The sequence below is a fragment of the Lepisma saccharinum genome, chromosome 11 (genome assembly GCF_977018435.1).
Source record: "Lepisma saccharinum chromosome 11, izLepSacc3.1, whole genome shotgun sequence".
Taxonomy (NCBI): domain Eukaryota; kingdom Metazoa; phylum Arthropoda; class Insecta; order Zygentoma; family Lepismatidae; genus Lepisma; species Lepisma saccharinum.
Window position 1 is genome coordinate 69,168,681 of NC_139239.1, and position 16,256 is coordinate 69,184,936.

At 41.4% G+C, this 16,256-nt stretch overlaps 1 protein-coding gene across 1 annotated transcript in view; it reads left to right on the plus strand.

Annotated features, from left to right (window-relative positions):
* Window positions 1–16,256, plus strand: part of Cow (Proteoglycan Cow) — a 499,652-nt gene that overhangs the window by 263,138 nt on the left and 220,258 nt on the right. The gene's annotated exons all lie outside the window — the stretch shown is intronic.

Below are 16,256 nucleotides of genomic sequence, written 5' to 3' on the forward strand. Positions count from 1 at the left end.
TGCATTGTGTGAAGCCCATATATATATAATATGAGGCCCCTTCTTGCTTGGCATTTTCCCATTGACATTTTCTGTACTTAGCTTCCAAAATTAAATTTCCCATTGCGTCCAAGTAAGAGCAAACAACAACCTAGTGTTATTGCATGTCAAATGCCTCTTACCCTATTTCTTTAGTGCTTAAATTGCCCGAATCCAGTGCCTTTTAATAACGCGGGAAGAGCAGGAACACACCCTTGAACCTCCCTCCTTCCCGGAGAACGACATGGCCGCTCCCTGGCACCTAATCCCGGATTCTGTTCATGAACGAAGAGGAAAAAGGGAGCTCATTTGGCTCCAACACCCGGCTGCTCCCAGCGGCAAGCAAAGGTGAGCCCGGGTGTCGTCTCTAGTTGCGACCCTCGCAGTTGATCGCGCTTGCTGTCGTAAATCACCCGCACCTTTCCCTGGCATTTCCAGCTCACCTGGGGAGATGCAAGTTAATGGGCCAACGTGGCCAGGTACGGTCAGTTTTTAGTCAGCTGCAGCGTTCCGGTACCCCACTAAACTGCTGGCAATTAAAACAGCATCATAATAGCTTAAACAGTCGCTGTTAATATCGCCCAGGTGTCATTTGGCTTCTCGTTTTTGGACCTAATTAGCTTGCATTAAATCTGCGTAGTTGAACCGTTGCTGTATCCAGTACTGAGTTTTGAAACCTCCGGTCGTACGCAGTGTACAAATTGGCGCAATTAGTATTTTGTTTTTGCCTTTTGCTTAATTAGAATCCCTTCCCCTCTCTTTAGCATCCTAAAAACAGAACGTATGTGACTGGCAGTAGCGTATATTCTAGGCTATCTGCGAAACGTGAACCAAAGAGACTACAACATTTTTTATTTCAAAATGATGATGGTGTTTCTAGAGTTGGCAACCTGATTTCTTAGAAGTTGGCAACCTGATTTCTTTGGAGTTGGCAACCTGATTTCTTTGGAGTTGGCAACCCGATTTCTTTGGAGTTGGCAACCCGATTTCTTTGGAGTTGGCAACCCGATTTCTTTGGAGTTGGCAACCCGATTTCTTTGGAGTTGGCAACCCGATTTCTTTGGAGTTGGTGGCAACCCGGTTTCTTTGGAGTTGGTGGCAACCCGGTTTCTTTGGAGTTGGTGGCAACCCGGTTTCTTTGGAGTTGGTGGCAACCCGGTTTCTTTGGAGTTGGTGGCAACCCGGTTTCTTTGGAGTTGGTGGCAACCCGATTTCTTTGGAGTTGGTGGCAACCCGATTTCTTTGGAGTTGGTGGCAACCTGATTTCTTGGGTGTTGGTGGCAACCTGATTTCTTGGGTGTTGGTGGCAACCTGATTTCTTGGGTGTTGGTGGCAACCTGATTTCTTGGGAGTTGGCAATCTAGGTGCCGTTGGCATGGCGACGTGGTGTTCTTGAAGACTCCAAAAACGAGCAAAAAGTGTGCGTCTAACCACTTATTTGATTACAAATTTTCTGTTTCCATGGCCAGAATCTATGCAATATGTAGCCAAATGTTGTGAAAGATTTTGCCATAGCATAGCAAAAATCCCTCACAGCATAGCAAAATATTTAGCCCCATAAGTAGTTAAACGTTCTCGAAATTCGACCGAAAATTCTATAAATGACCAACATTTCTCGCAGTATAACCCAATATTAGCGAAATGTGCCCAAATATTCGCGGAACTTGAACAGATATTCTCCAAATGCCTTCAACGGTTGGCCAGTAAAACTCAAATGTTGAAAATTAGCGATATGAGGTCAGATTTTCTCGAAATTCGACCAGAATTGTTTTTGTTTTTTCGAAACGTGGCCAAAGTAACGCGCAGCATGGTCAAAAAATAGCAATGTGGTGTCGAACTTAGAATAAACGTTCCCTTAGGGAAACCCACTCTTAAAAAAATTCTGAAAAGTTTCTGACAGTATTATGAAAAATTCTCAAATCGTGACCACAAAAATTTCACATCCACTTTGTCGCAAATTTCGGGTCTCCACTTTGGCAACAGTACTCACCCATTGAAAGGATAAGGTTGTCTGAGTGGCTACTCGAAGCAAATACAAACTCTATAAAAATTGTCAAAAAAATTGTACAAATTTCGCAATATATAGTATATAAAATTGACGAAGAAAGTTCTTTCAACTTATAGAAAAAATATTCTCCAAACATAGGAAAACATTCTCCAAACTTGACAAAAATTGCTCCAAACGTGGGAAAAAATAATCTCTAACCCTGGAAGCAAAAGGTGTCAATATCAACCAAACAATTCTAGTCCTTTCCATTCTTGTAACAGCATGATGACCTGTGCACATCAGTGCTAAGAGGTTGCGTGTTGACGCTCCCATAAATCTGTTTAACAGTGAATTAAAATCGTGCACAAAATATGACATTTTACTAGCATTGTCTACCCGGAAGCCATCTTGCTTGAACCGATCTCACGTGCGGATCATGAACAATGCATTGAATTGCAAATTCCTCGGAGCCGCAAAACGAGGCTTGCCCTTCGACAGGCAGTTCCTACACGCAGTTCGCCCGATGCACTGAATTATAAATCAGTCTCGGAAAAGCTTTCGGAACAAGTAACGTAACGGAAGTCGAGGATCGAAGAAGAGCACGAGACGAACAAGTCAAATATTAATTTCCTTCAAACGTCTCCCGGGAAATAAATATAGGGCAGTGTTACTTTTTAGTGACAAATACAGAAATGAGGAAATTCATACTGCTCTGTGTTTCTGAGATGGATTAAAAGTTGAGCTTGAGAGTTGATTATTCAAAAAATGAGAAAAAAACCGTTAGTTGTGAATAAAATAAATTGGCACTCAAAATATCTCCGACCTGAATTTCGTCAAAAATGACAACTTGCATTTAGTCAGTTTATTTCAGTGTGTTACATATTCAATGTGAGAAACCAATTTAGTCCTTTTTCGAGTTAGTTAGAACTGAAGGACAAGTGCTTCTCAAACTTGAAGTGAACTTTGTGGTTTTTCGAGTATTGTTTCTAATGTTTGAAATTAATTAACTTTCTCCAGTAATATCTTTGTCAAAATTGAAGATAAACTACTTCTCAAGATTAAATTTGTATTTTTCAATTAACCTTTAATGATAAAATTTAGTAACCCTGTGGTTGAATCTGCATATGCTGACTCTGGTGTTAGTATATGCAGATGATATTGACTTATTAGGGAACGAGAACACGTATATTTAGACAGCCCCCCCACCTTCTCCGATTTGCACCAAAATAGTGCCAAACGTTAGTGCATCGTTTGTGCACGAATGTGCACGCAAAAATTTCGTTTGTGCACAAACGGAAAACACCAATATTAGCAAGTCAATTTGGGGGGGGGGGCTGTCTAAATGCCAGCCCCCCCACCGTCTCTGATTTTCACTAAAATGGTGCCAAACGTTAGTGCATCGTTTGTGCACGAATGTGCACGCAAAAATTTCGTTTGTGCACAACGGGAAATCCGAGATATTAACACCTTAACTTTTGGGGTCAGCCCCCCCACCTTCTCCGATTTTCACCAAAATGGTGCCAAACGTTAGTGCATCGTTTGTGCACGAATGTGCACGCAAAACTTTCGCTTGTGCACAACGGAAAATCCGAGATATTAACACCTTAACTTTTGGGGTCAGCCCCCCCACCTTCTCCGATTTTCACTAAAATGATGCCAAACGTTAGTGCATCGTTTGTGCACGAATGTGCACGCAAAAATTTCGTTTGTGCACAAGGGGAAAGCCGAGATATTAACACCTTAACTTTTGGGGTCAGCCCCCCCACCTTCTCCGATTTTCACCAAAATGGTGCCAAACGTTAGTGCATCGTTTGTGCACGAATGTGCACGCAAAACTTTCGTTTGTGCACAACGGGAAATCCGAGATATTAACACCTTAACTTTTGGGGTCAGCCCCCCCCCACCTTCTCCGATTTTCACCAAAATGGTGCCAAACGTTAGTGCATCGTTTGTGCACGAATGTGCACGCAAAACTTTCGTTTGTGCACAACGGGAAATCCGAGATATTAACACCTTAACTTTTGGGGTCAGCCCCCCACCTTCTCCGATTTTCACCAATATGGTGCCAAACGTTAGTGCATCGTTTATGCACGAATGTGCACGCAAAACTTTCGTTTGTGCACAACGGGAAATCCGAGATATTAACACCTTAACTTTTGGGGTCAGCCCCCCCACCTTCTCCGATTTTCACCAAAATGGTGCCAAACGTTAGTGCATCGTTTGTACACGAATGTGCACGCAAAACTTTCGTTTGTGCACAACGGGAAATCCGAGATATTAACACCTTAACTTTTGGTGTCAGCCCCCCCACCTTCTCCGATTTTCACCAATATGGTGCCAAACGTTAGTGCATCGTTTGTGCACGAATGTGCACGCAAAAATTTCGTTTGTGCACAACGGGAAATCCGAGATATTAACACCTTAACTTTTGGGGTCAGCCCCCCCACCTTCTCCGATTTTCACCAAAATGGTGCCAAACGTCAGTGCATCGTTTGTGCACGAATGTGCACGCAAAACTTTCGTTTGTGCACAACGGGAAATCCGAGATATTAACACCTTAACTTTTGGGGTCAGCCCCCCCACCTTCTCCGATTTTCACCAAAATGATGCCAAACGTTAGTGCATCGTTTGTGCACGAATGTGCACGCAAAAATTTCGTTTGTGCACAACGGGAAATCCGAGATATTAACACCTTAACTTTTGGGTACAGCCCCCCACCTTCTCCGATTTTCACCAATATGGTGCCAAACGTTAGTGCATCGTTTATACACGAATGTGCACGCAAAACTTTCGTTTGTGCACAACGGGAAATCCGAGATATTAACACCTTAACTTTTGGGGTCAGCCCCCCCACCTTCTCCGATTTTCACCAAAATGGTGCCAAACGTTAGTGCATCGTTTGTACACGAATGTGCACGCAAAACTTTCGTTTGTGCACAACGGGAAATCCGAGATATTAACACCTTAACTTTTGGTGTCAGCCCCCCCACCTTCTCCGATTTTCACCAATATGGTGCCAAACGTTAGTGCATCGTTTGTGCACGAATGTGCACGCAAAAATTTCGTTTGTGCACAACGGGAAATCCGAGATATTAACACCTTAACTTTTGGGGTCAGCCCCCCCACCTTCTCCGATTTTCACCAAAATGGTGCCAAACGTCAGTGCATCGTTTGTGCACGAATGTGCACGCAAAACTTTCGTTTGTGCACAACGGGAAATCCGAGATATTAACACCTTAACTTTTGGGGTCAGCCCCCCCACCTTCTCCGATTTTCACCAAAATGATGCCAAACGTTAGTGCATCGTTTGTGCACGAATGTGCACGCAAAAATTTCGTTTGTGCACAACGGGAAATCCGAGATATTAACACCTTAACTTTTGGGGTCAGCCCCCCACCTTCTCCGATTTTCACCAATATGGTGCCAAACGTTAGTGCATCGTTTGTGCACGAACGTGCACGCAAAAATTTCGTTTGTGCACAACGGGAAATCCGAGATATTAACACCTTAACTTTTGGGGTCAGCCCCCCCACCTTCTCCGATTTTCACCAAAATGGTGCCAAACGTCAGTGCATCGTTTGTGCACGAATGTGCACGCAAAACTTTCGTTTGTGCACAACGGGAAATCCGAGATATTAACACCTTAACTTTTGGGGTCAGCCCCCCCACCTTCTCGGATTTTCACCAAAATGGTGCCAAACGTTAGTGCATCGTTTGTGGACGAATGTGCACGCAAAAATTTCGTTTGTGCACAACGGGAAATCCGAGATATTAACACCTTAACTTTTGGGGTCAGCCCCCCCCCACCTTCTCCGATTTTCACCAAAATGGTGCCAAACGTCAGTGCATCGTTTGTGCACGAATGTGCACGCAAAAATTTCGTTTGTGCACAACGGGAAATCCGAGATATTAACACCTTAACTTTTGGGGTCAGCCCCCCACCTTCTCCGATTTTCACCAATATGGTGCCAAACGTTAGTGCATCGTTTGTGCACGAACGTGCACGCAAAAATTTCGTTTGTGCACAACGGGAAATCCGAGATATTAACACCTTAACTTTTGGGGTCAGCCCCCCCACCTTCTCCGATTTTCACCAAAATGGTGCCAAACGTCAGTGCATCGTTTGTGCACGAATGTGCACGCAAAACTTTCGTTTGTGCACAACGGGAAATCCGAGATATTAACACCTTAACTTTTGGGGTCAGCCCCCCCACCTTCTCGGATTTTCACCAAAATGGTGCCAAACGTTAGTGCATCGTTTGTGGACGAATGTGCACGCAAAAATTTCGTTTGTGCACAAGGGGAAATCCGAGATATTAACACCTTAACTTTTGGGGTCAGCCTCCCCACCTTCTCCGATTTTCACTAAAATGGTGCCAAACGTCAGTGCATCGTTTGTGCACGAATGTGCACGCAAAAATTTCGTTTGTGCACAAGGGGAAATCCGAGATATTAACACCTTAACTTTTGGGGTCAGCCTCCCACCTTCTCCGATTTTCACCAAAATGGTGCCAAACGTTCGTGCATCGTTTGTGAATTTAAAACTAACTAACTCTCTAGCCTTCTTAAACCCGAAGGTTCATGGCTGCAGCAACACAGGCCTTCCATCTGTCCCTATCTTGAGCAACATCTATATACTCTTTTCCATCCCTACCGATTTCCCTTAGGTCCATCTCGACGTTGTCCCTCCATCTTCGTCTTGGCCTTCCTACTGGTCTCTTACCATCAGGTTTCCCAACAAGAATCCTGTAAACTCCTCTTTCCTCTCCCATTCGTGCCACATGGCCTGCCCACCTAAGTCTTCTTGATTTAATTATTCTAATAATGTCTGGACATGAATACAAATTATGTAGTTCTAAATTATGTAGCCTTCTCCACTCACCTGTCTCCTCATCCCTTTTAGGTCCAAAGATTTTCCCAAGGATCCTATTTTCAAATACTCTCAATTTATGTTCCTCCTTCAATGTAAGGGACCAAGTTTCACACCCATATAATACTACAGGCAAGATTACAGTTTTGTATATTTTAACTTTTAGTTTCTTAGATATTAAACGAGAAGACAAAAGTTTATGAAGAGAGAAGTGACATGCATTTCCTGAATTAAGCCTACTTTTTATTTCCTCTTTAATATAATTTTCATTTGTTAATATTACTCGTAAGTATTTGAATTTGGAAACTGTTTCAAACGAGTTGTTATCAATAATTAGATTTTGATTATTACCTAACACTTGGTTTCGGCCTGTAAGCATATATTTAGTTTTCTCTTTGTTAACTTCCAAACCTATCTCTTTAGCAGTTTTGAAAAATATTTTAGCATTATTCTTAATTGTATTCACATCATCCCCCAGTAAGTCTACATCATCTGCATATGCTAATAACTGAGTCACACCATTTAATTTTAGTCCTCCTTTAGTTTCGTTTACCTTCCTAACAGCATATTCTAAGGCAAAATTAAAGAGCAATGGAGATAATGCATCTCCTTGTTTTAACCTATCATGAATTGTAAATTTGCGTACATCTATTCTATCTCATGTGTGCGATATGGAATACATGTGCAATGGGATTCATATGTATTACCGTGAAAATTGTCCATCACTATTTTGGTGCAATTTATTCGAGGCAATAAGAGCTTCAAGAAGTTTAAAAAAAAGTCCAAACAAACTGTTGACAACTTCTGCACGAGCACACACAATAATTCATTGCTTAAAATCACATAAGATATAAGATAAAAATTAATGAAGATGGTTATGGACAATTTGCACGGTTATATTCTTGGTACACTGTACCACGATATCTTTTCTCTTACGCCGGGCCCAGTGTTGGAGTGGTTAGAACATGGATAGACTACAGGGGTCTACGGTTCGAATCCTGACTTGGGCATGGGCTTTTGGGAGTGTCCATTTATCAGTTTCATCATATCATCACTCATCCCCTTCTATTAGCCGAAAGTGTCTTAAGAGAGAAGTAAAATACACTAAATCATTTTTTCCTTTACGGAAAAAATATGAAAAATCAATTTCAATAATGACGTCTATCCATGTGTACACCTACATATCCATACTTCCAGCAAGTAATACATTTTCCTGCTTGATTGAACCTGTACTCATATCAGTTAGCATGCTAGATCTCTCTAGATGAAACTGATAATCCTAGAATTCTTCTACTTGTTTAGTAGCATAAATATTGCATCTACTCACAGGTATATGCATATGCTGTTATAAAAAAAATATATCAAATCTAGTGTGATATATTGACATTACTTAGTTTGCAAACTGCAAGTATAATATGAAATAATTTTATAATGATGACTGGAAGAATGATATGAAAGATTTCTTAATGAGATACACTAACAAAAAACGAGAAATTCACTGCATCCAATTAACTTAAAATTGTAATATTGAATTGTGTTTTATACATAATATGTGCCTATGTTTCAATTAGCACATTTTCCTTAACTACTTGATTCATATTTTTATATACCAGATTTAATTTGTAAATACAATACACTTATAATTTACATTAAAACTTTTTATTGATTACTATTTCTGAAGAATTTAGTTCAAAATAAAAAAAAATGATATGCACCAAGAAAATGAAAATATGCAAGTTTCTATCCTTGTTTCTCTATCTTCAGATTATATGCTATAAACAAGAACTTGGCAATTCACAGCTGTTGATCTCTTGAAGTAAGTCTTCTCCTGGCGTAATCATCATATAACTAAATAGCTATTCTAAGGAGAGAATTCAGTATGATCCATAGTGACCAACATATTGATCACGTTCGACCGTGATCCACACCCCCTATACGTCTTCACGGCGTCGTGAAAAACACAGGAGGGGGCACTTTACTTTTATTTCACTTTTTTGCCACGTGCTTTGTCCAGAATATCATATTTATTGTAATATACTGTACTGGCTAAATTAATAATTATTGACAATAAGCACAGGCACTGTAAAAAGTGAGAAATAAACATGTGACACGTGCATCCCCCTCCACTTCCTTCGTACGCTAGAAAAGACTAAACACGCACAAGTGATAATATGGGTACACCCGTGATAAATGGCTGACTCCATAAGTGTCTGCTTAATCGCAGAGAAAGACATACGACGTCATGCAAAACTAAAAGTTGACGCCACAGGCATTCGTAAAATTACAACATGAAACACACTCCACCTTTTCTAATAGCGGTGGTGCAGGGAGGAGGGGTGGAGGATCTGCGCGTGTAACAGTTCAAGTAATCACGTTGTTTAATTTTTAACTTTGCCCATAATAATCGTCACCAATTCTTAATTTATCCAGTACGCTACTGCGACGATGCACGGTATTTCGAACGAAGCATGTGGCAACATGGCATTTTCTGCTTCCATTAAAACTCGTACAAATATACAACCTCCACGGTGAACCAAAGTTGAAAATTCAATCACTTTAGACGAGTGGTGGAGACTGGATTCCAAAACCGGGGTACAAGATGACAAAACTGGGGGGCAAAGACAGTATATTTCCCTTTTTAGATAAGGTTTAGCACAGTGCGGGGGCAAAGGTGGCAAAATGTGGCGGAAGTCAATTGCACCCCTCAACCCCCTAATCGCCGCCACTGCTTTAGACTGAAAACAATATATTTCCGAACGACACGTTTTCCGTCCTTACATTTTTCGCTTTCTGCACCGGACTTTTGAATCACCGTGTGTATCAAGAACTGATACCGTGGTGTGGAGTTATTAGGCATACAGGTGTCTTACGACACAGCTGCTTCAGGAGCAAAAGGAACAAGATTTTCCTTTCATCTACTTTGCAAATTATTAAAATAATGCGCAAAAGAAAATCAAGTGGCTCTAAGACAAAGTGATCGACACTATCTTATATAAATTATCTTTTTACTCGGTCTGAGCTCACCTTACATCGACAACCGTTCCATTCGTCCCCTGTAGCTGCAAAACAGGTCGCATAGAACAAATAAACAATATAGGTTAACTTACAAATCACAGTTATAAAGAATATTAAAAAGAAGAAAAAAAGGTAAAGTGCCGCCTTGTGCTTAGCACCACGCCATGAAGGCGTAGCTATAGGGGGTGTAGGGGTAACACCTCACTTTCTTGACCGGTAGTGACTAGGGATGATGTGATCAGCAACACGCCCCTGACCGCTATACCCCCAGGGTTTCCCCCTGGTACCTAAGTCATTCGATGCTGGGTGGTCGTCGGGGCGGCTTCCAACGTTAGAAACGTTTCGAGATTTGAACCGACCGGGGATCGAACCCGGGACCTTTAGCTTGGTAGAATAAAGAATATTAACCAGGAGGAATTCAAATAAGTCATTCATCCCTCGCCCCCACAAACACAAAGGTGAAGGGGCTGACCCCAAAAGTTAAGGTGTTAATATCTCGGATTTCCCGTTGTGCACAAACGAAATTTTTGCGTGCACATTCGTGCACAAACGATGCACTAACGTTTGGCACCATTTTGGTGCAAATCGGAGAAGGTGGGGGGGCTGACCCCAAAAGTTAAGGTGTCAATATCTCGGATTTCCCGTTGTGCACAAACGAAATTTTTGCGTGCACGTTCGTGCACAAACGATGCACTAACGTTTGGCACCATATTGGTGAAAATCGGAGAAGGTGGGGGGGCTGACCCCAAAAGTTAAGGTGTTAATATCTCGGATTTCCCGTTGTGCACAAACGAAATTTTTGCGTGCACATTCGCGCACAAACGATGCACTAACGTTTGGCATCATTTTGGTGAAAATCGGAGAAGGTGGGGGGCTGACCCCAAAAGTTAAGGTGTTAATATCTCGGATTTCCCGTTGTGCACAAACGAAAGTTTTGCGTGCACATTCGTGCACAAACGGTGCACTAACGTTTGGCACCATTTTGGTGAAAATCGGAGAAGGTGGGGGGGCTGACCCCAAAAGTTAAGGTGTTAATATCTCGGATTTCCCGTTGTGCACAAACGAAATTTTTGCGTGCACATTCGTGCACAAACGATGCACTAACGTTTGGCACCATTTTAGTGAAAATCAGAGACGGTGGGGGGGCTGGCATTTAGACAGCCCCCCCAAATTGACTTGCTAATATTGGTGTTTTCCGTTTGTGCACAAACGAAATTTTTGCGTGCACATTCGTGCACAAACGATGCACTAACGTTTGGCACTATTTTGTCGTGCACAAACGATGCACTAACGTTTGGCACTATTTTGGTGCAAATCGGAGAAGGTGGGGGGGCTGTCTAAATATACGTAACGAGAACTCCAATTTAAACTTCAGGTCCAGTCTTGATTAGCCTATCTCAACATAATATGAACTTGAAACATACTTTACTAGAGTATTATGTAAGTACACAATGGTTTTAGGGGTATAAGTATGTGATCTTAATAAAAAAAATCACGGTGTATTAAATTTTGTATTAAAAAAAAAAATTGAATTAAGTTGAAACTTAACGAAATGAATTGAAATTAACCTGTGCAAGGTGTGGGTGTCGAATCCACAACACACCTTCGGTTTATTACAGACAGTTCCGTGAAATACATCAGATCCTCCAGAAAGAGGAAGGTCCCGAGTTCGAATCACGTCATTCAAACAGAAACGTCTTATTAGCTGCATTTGCTTATGGGAATCTCAATTCTGAGTTCAGACATTAAAGTTCACTGTTTATTTATTTCCCACGATCATTTGCATCCGAGTTTTTCATTTGATTAATATTGAAACCAGCGAACGGAATGTGTTTGTACAGCCAGCGGCAAAGAAAATATGAAAATTGTCCATTCTACATCTTTTTTTTTTTTTTTTTTTTTGTTTTGTTTTGTTTCTGTTGATACGAAGTTGAAGTTGCCTTCTGCTTCTTGATGTTTTCATTTCAATTCAAAATCATCAAATTGTTGAAAACAGATTGGATGAACATGGTGATGGGCAATTCGCCTTATGACTTGTGCCGTTGGGTGTACGAGGCAGCGACCAGGTGAGCACCCGGGTGCTGGATGTCGGCTAGCGCGTGTTTCCTGCATGGCCTTCAGTGTGCATACTTCGAATGTCCTGGATGCCGCTGTTCCGCCTGGACGGTATGCAGCCAAGCACGCATCCCTGCTACGCACGGTTGCCAATGTAAAGGGGGCGGCGGCTGAACAACGATCAATGTCATCAGCAAAATGGAGTTAGGTTTACTGCGTTACGAGATTCTCTGAGTCAAAGTCGGAGTTTATTTTGAGTTCACTATGTGTACAGATAGGCTAATGGGGACTCAACCTGTCGTTTAAAGTGGTTTCCGATCGACTACATGCCCTTACCTGGAATCGAACCCGGGATCCCTTGAGTACGAGGGAGCGTTACCACTAATTTGTACGAGTAGATTGAATTACTTGCTGTCCTCCGTGACGGAATGGTCTGGGTAAGGTGCTACGAAGCCAGAGAGTAATGCTAACCGGAGTACAGCATTAGTGTCTCATTGCATTTGCCTCTCATCCATTTCATCAGCTCATATTCATAGTCGCGATGATCCCAAGAGGTAGTAAAGCTGCGTGAAATATCCGAAATTATATATATTCTCGTACTCTAGATTAATTGACTGGTCGAATTTGGTTATTTTACGTATCTACATGTACTGTAAAATTGAAGTTTTCCTGATTAAGTTTATTTGCTATGTAATCTTTATTAGTATCCAGACTGCATAATCGTGTTCTCGCTGTGCTAATCCAGTGTTGATTGTTTGTTTTAGTTGGAGAATTTAGTGGTGAAAATCGTGATTAAATATTAATATATAACCATCTACGTCTCCCAATCTCCTTGGGTAAACTTTGAGTCTTGCTAACGGAAACCATGCAGATTTCTCTGTTGACATTTCTAGCCGGATGGTGTACCCGAAAAGCGTAAGTAGATCAACGATTGACAAACCCCTTCTCCCCCCATCCCCCTTTCCAATTTCTCCTGCGAAGTCACAGAACTTGAGACGAGAACCAAAGTGTTCTTTATCTTTCTCGTATTTTGTCTCCGGCACGGATGTAACGTTAATTAACCACCAGCTTGAATCAAAACAACCCTTTAGCAGATGCGTTTACATCTCCCAATGAAGAACGTATAAGATCATAACCGCCTTAATATGAATTTAATGCATTGTAATTAATTAGTAGACGGATGATGTAGGTTGACTAGTTTGGTGTTTCTGCATATACTTCGTTGTTCATTTGTATATCATTGCGTTTGGAATCTGATAAATTCATTGATTGGTACATATGATATACAAGTGGAGGTTCAATTATTAATATTGATGTAGGTTAATGTAGTTGTTGTAATATACAAACATCGGAAATCATGAAAACTTTTAAGATATTAAATATATTTTAGGATTTCATTATTGAAAATATTATTTGTCCAAAAGAGTGGGTTCAGTTCCGGACTGGGCATGTGTTTTTCGTCTCTTTGTGGTTGTCCCTTCATCAATTTCGTCAAGTTATCATTAATTCTCTCGTCGCGATTAACAGAAATAGAAGCATAAGAGTAGGGATGGTATCGAGACGAGATAAGACTATTCAGTGGCTCAGTCTCTCCTCGAGTTGAAAATAACTTGTCTCGATCTCGTATCGATTTATAAACATTCCTCTCGATGATCTCGAAAGGTAACCCTCGATATTGTATTGCACAATCTTTCACAAGTCATTAAGACAAAATCTTTTGTTCGTTTTCACGCTATTAGCCCTGGAAAAGAGAATTTTATCCTGAGTTGGTATGCAACCACGCGGCACAGGTTCATAGTTGCTACTAATGGGTGACTTTGCGTAATCTCGTAGTAACGTCTCGGGTCTCGTCTCCATTTTACAGATGTCTGTCTCGTTCCGGTTTTTACAGGGCTATCTAGGTATCACCCCTATGTAATGTTAAGAGTATAAAGATGGCTAAATGGTCTAGGCCGGATTTGATCTAAAAGTTTATATTCTGTGACTTTGTAAACTTTGTTTGGTTTTGCATTAGGTCAACAGCAACCTCCATGCTACTTCCTCCAAGAACAACTGAAATAACATCCAATAATTTATAAAATAATCATTCCTTTAGCTTGTACATCATTACTTCACAATCCATAACAAAGTCACAGAATATAAACGTAGGTCAAATCCGGCCTAGACCATTTAGCCATGTTTATACTCGTAACACGTGAGAGTGTAAGAATATAATAAAAACTCTAATACAAGCAGTTTATATAACCTCAGCACCATTCATTGAGCACATGATGGACGATATTTCTGGGAATATCTATACACCGAACTGTACCAACTCTAATTGCAAGCGCACATAGAGATTGTCAAGCATGCCTCATTTATATTACGTTAAATCGCACGGGAAACATCTAAATCACTAGCCTATAGCCATGACAGGAATTTCCCTTTCGCGTGGGAACCATAGAATGTTAATTCAAGATCAATTATTGGTAATGAACGATACGTCGGGAGGGAAGGGCACTCGAGACTTCATTTAATTGGTTTTAAAAAAAAGCAGACGTGTGCACGCGCCTCTTAGCCAGGAACACAATTTAGTTCCCGAAAATTAGCTGCTGCCAACAGAAATTAGCTTCTAGATCCTTTATTTGGAAAACAGAGTTTTGAAATATGTTATCAATTACTGCAGCTTTATGATTCGGATTTGGGAGGTCGAAGGTTTAGACCATGGCTCGAACGCCGTGACTGATGTGGTTTGGTCTCAATTTATTTATTTATGGTAATGCTTCCAACAGCCGCTTGGGTGCCCGAGCGCTCATTGGTTCGGGCACCTCTTTAATAATGCCTGGGTAACGCATTTCCCCATAAATTTATCCCCTGTAGAAACACTGTACAGAAACTTTAGATCCGCTGTAAAAAGCCTCGTGCACTATTAGTTTTGATTTTGAAATTGATTGATTGATTTATTTTTCTTCGTCTTTGCCACTTTTGGCTAATCGCGAAGATGAGGATGAGTGATGAAATGATGAAGGGACACTTACAAAGAACGCCAATGCCCAACCCTGGACTCCTGGCTGTGCTAACCACTTCGTCACGCATGCCGGCTGTTTTCTAAATATTACAATATGCTAACCGCAGGGGCGTGCTGAGAAAGAATTTTGGGGGAGGGTCACAGCCATATAAGTTTCATAAATATATTGAATTGTTGTTTTCATTCAACTTTATGGACAGAAAGGCTAATCGGGACTGGACCTACAGTTTGAAGTGAGATCCGAACCACTGTGCCATGTGCCGCCACCGGGTATCGAACCCTGGACCCCTTGATTACAAAGCGACGACGTTACCACTACGCCATCTGGGAGGATAATTTTCTGCAATATGTCGTCAAATCATATGAGGGAAGAGGGGAGGTAAGGCACCACACATTCACATTCTCGGCTTTTAGTGAAGCGGATGTTATCAGCACCATGCTCCGTCCGCCTTTTCGCCTTGAGGTACCCATTTATTAGAGGCTTGGTGAACCCCAGAGCCGCTCCATTCAGAAACATTTTGCTGCGCAAATTCCCATGTGAACTCACTCACCCGGGTCTCAAGTGTAGCAGTCACACGCCATATCCAGAGGACCATCCCAGTTCTCACATGTACAGAGTGTGGAGATTGCTACACTGAGCCGACCTCCGTGGCAGAGTGGTTAGCACAGCGCGCTACGACGTTAGAGGTCCTAACTTCGAATCCCAGACAAGGAACGGTGTTCTTTGTTAGTGTCCCTCATCAATTTTATCGTATCATCACTCATACTTATCGCCTTGATTAGCCAGAAGTGGCAGAAAAGCGACGCTGAATAACAAAAAAACAAATCAAATCAACATTGTTTGACACAATTGCAGGTATACAGTGCTGAAACAATTTTATTGTGCTTCAGACCAAGTACTTTTGTGGCAGCGTGTCGGATAGATGAAAGAAAAACGTTTTCCTGCGTTTAGTATGGGTCTTGCCCATTGTGTGTGCTGAGATATATTTCCTGCAAGAGTAAGGTTCATCCGATTCGAGATATGTACGTAGCGATTTGCAGAAACTTTAGATGCGTAATGGCACCTTTGCCATCACTTTTAGCATAAAATCAAAGGATTTACTTACCTGGCAAGAGAGCAGTTGAATTTTTCATGTTATATTTTTATTACATGGCTGTGTGTAAGGTTTTAGAAAGTTTCATTGCACCACAGTTAAGTCTTACGTTTACGTAGGACTTCTGCTCCATCTGCAGGCAACAGATGGAGAACCTTGCGATTTAAATGATATAAAAGAAATGGACAAGAAAATCTAATTTTTCCAGCT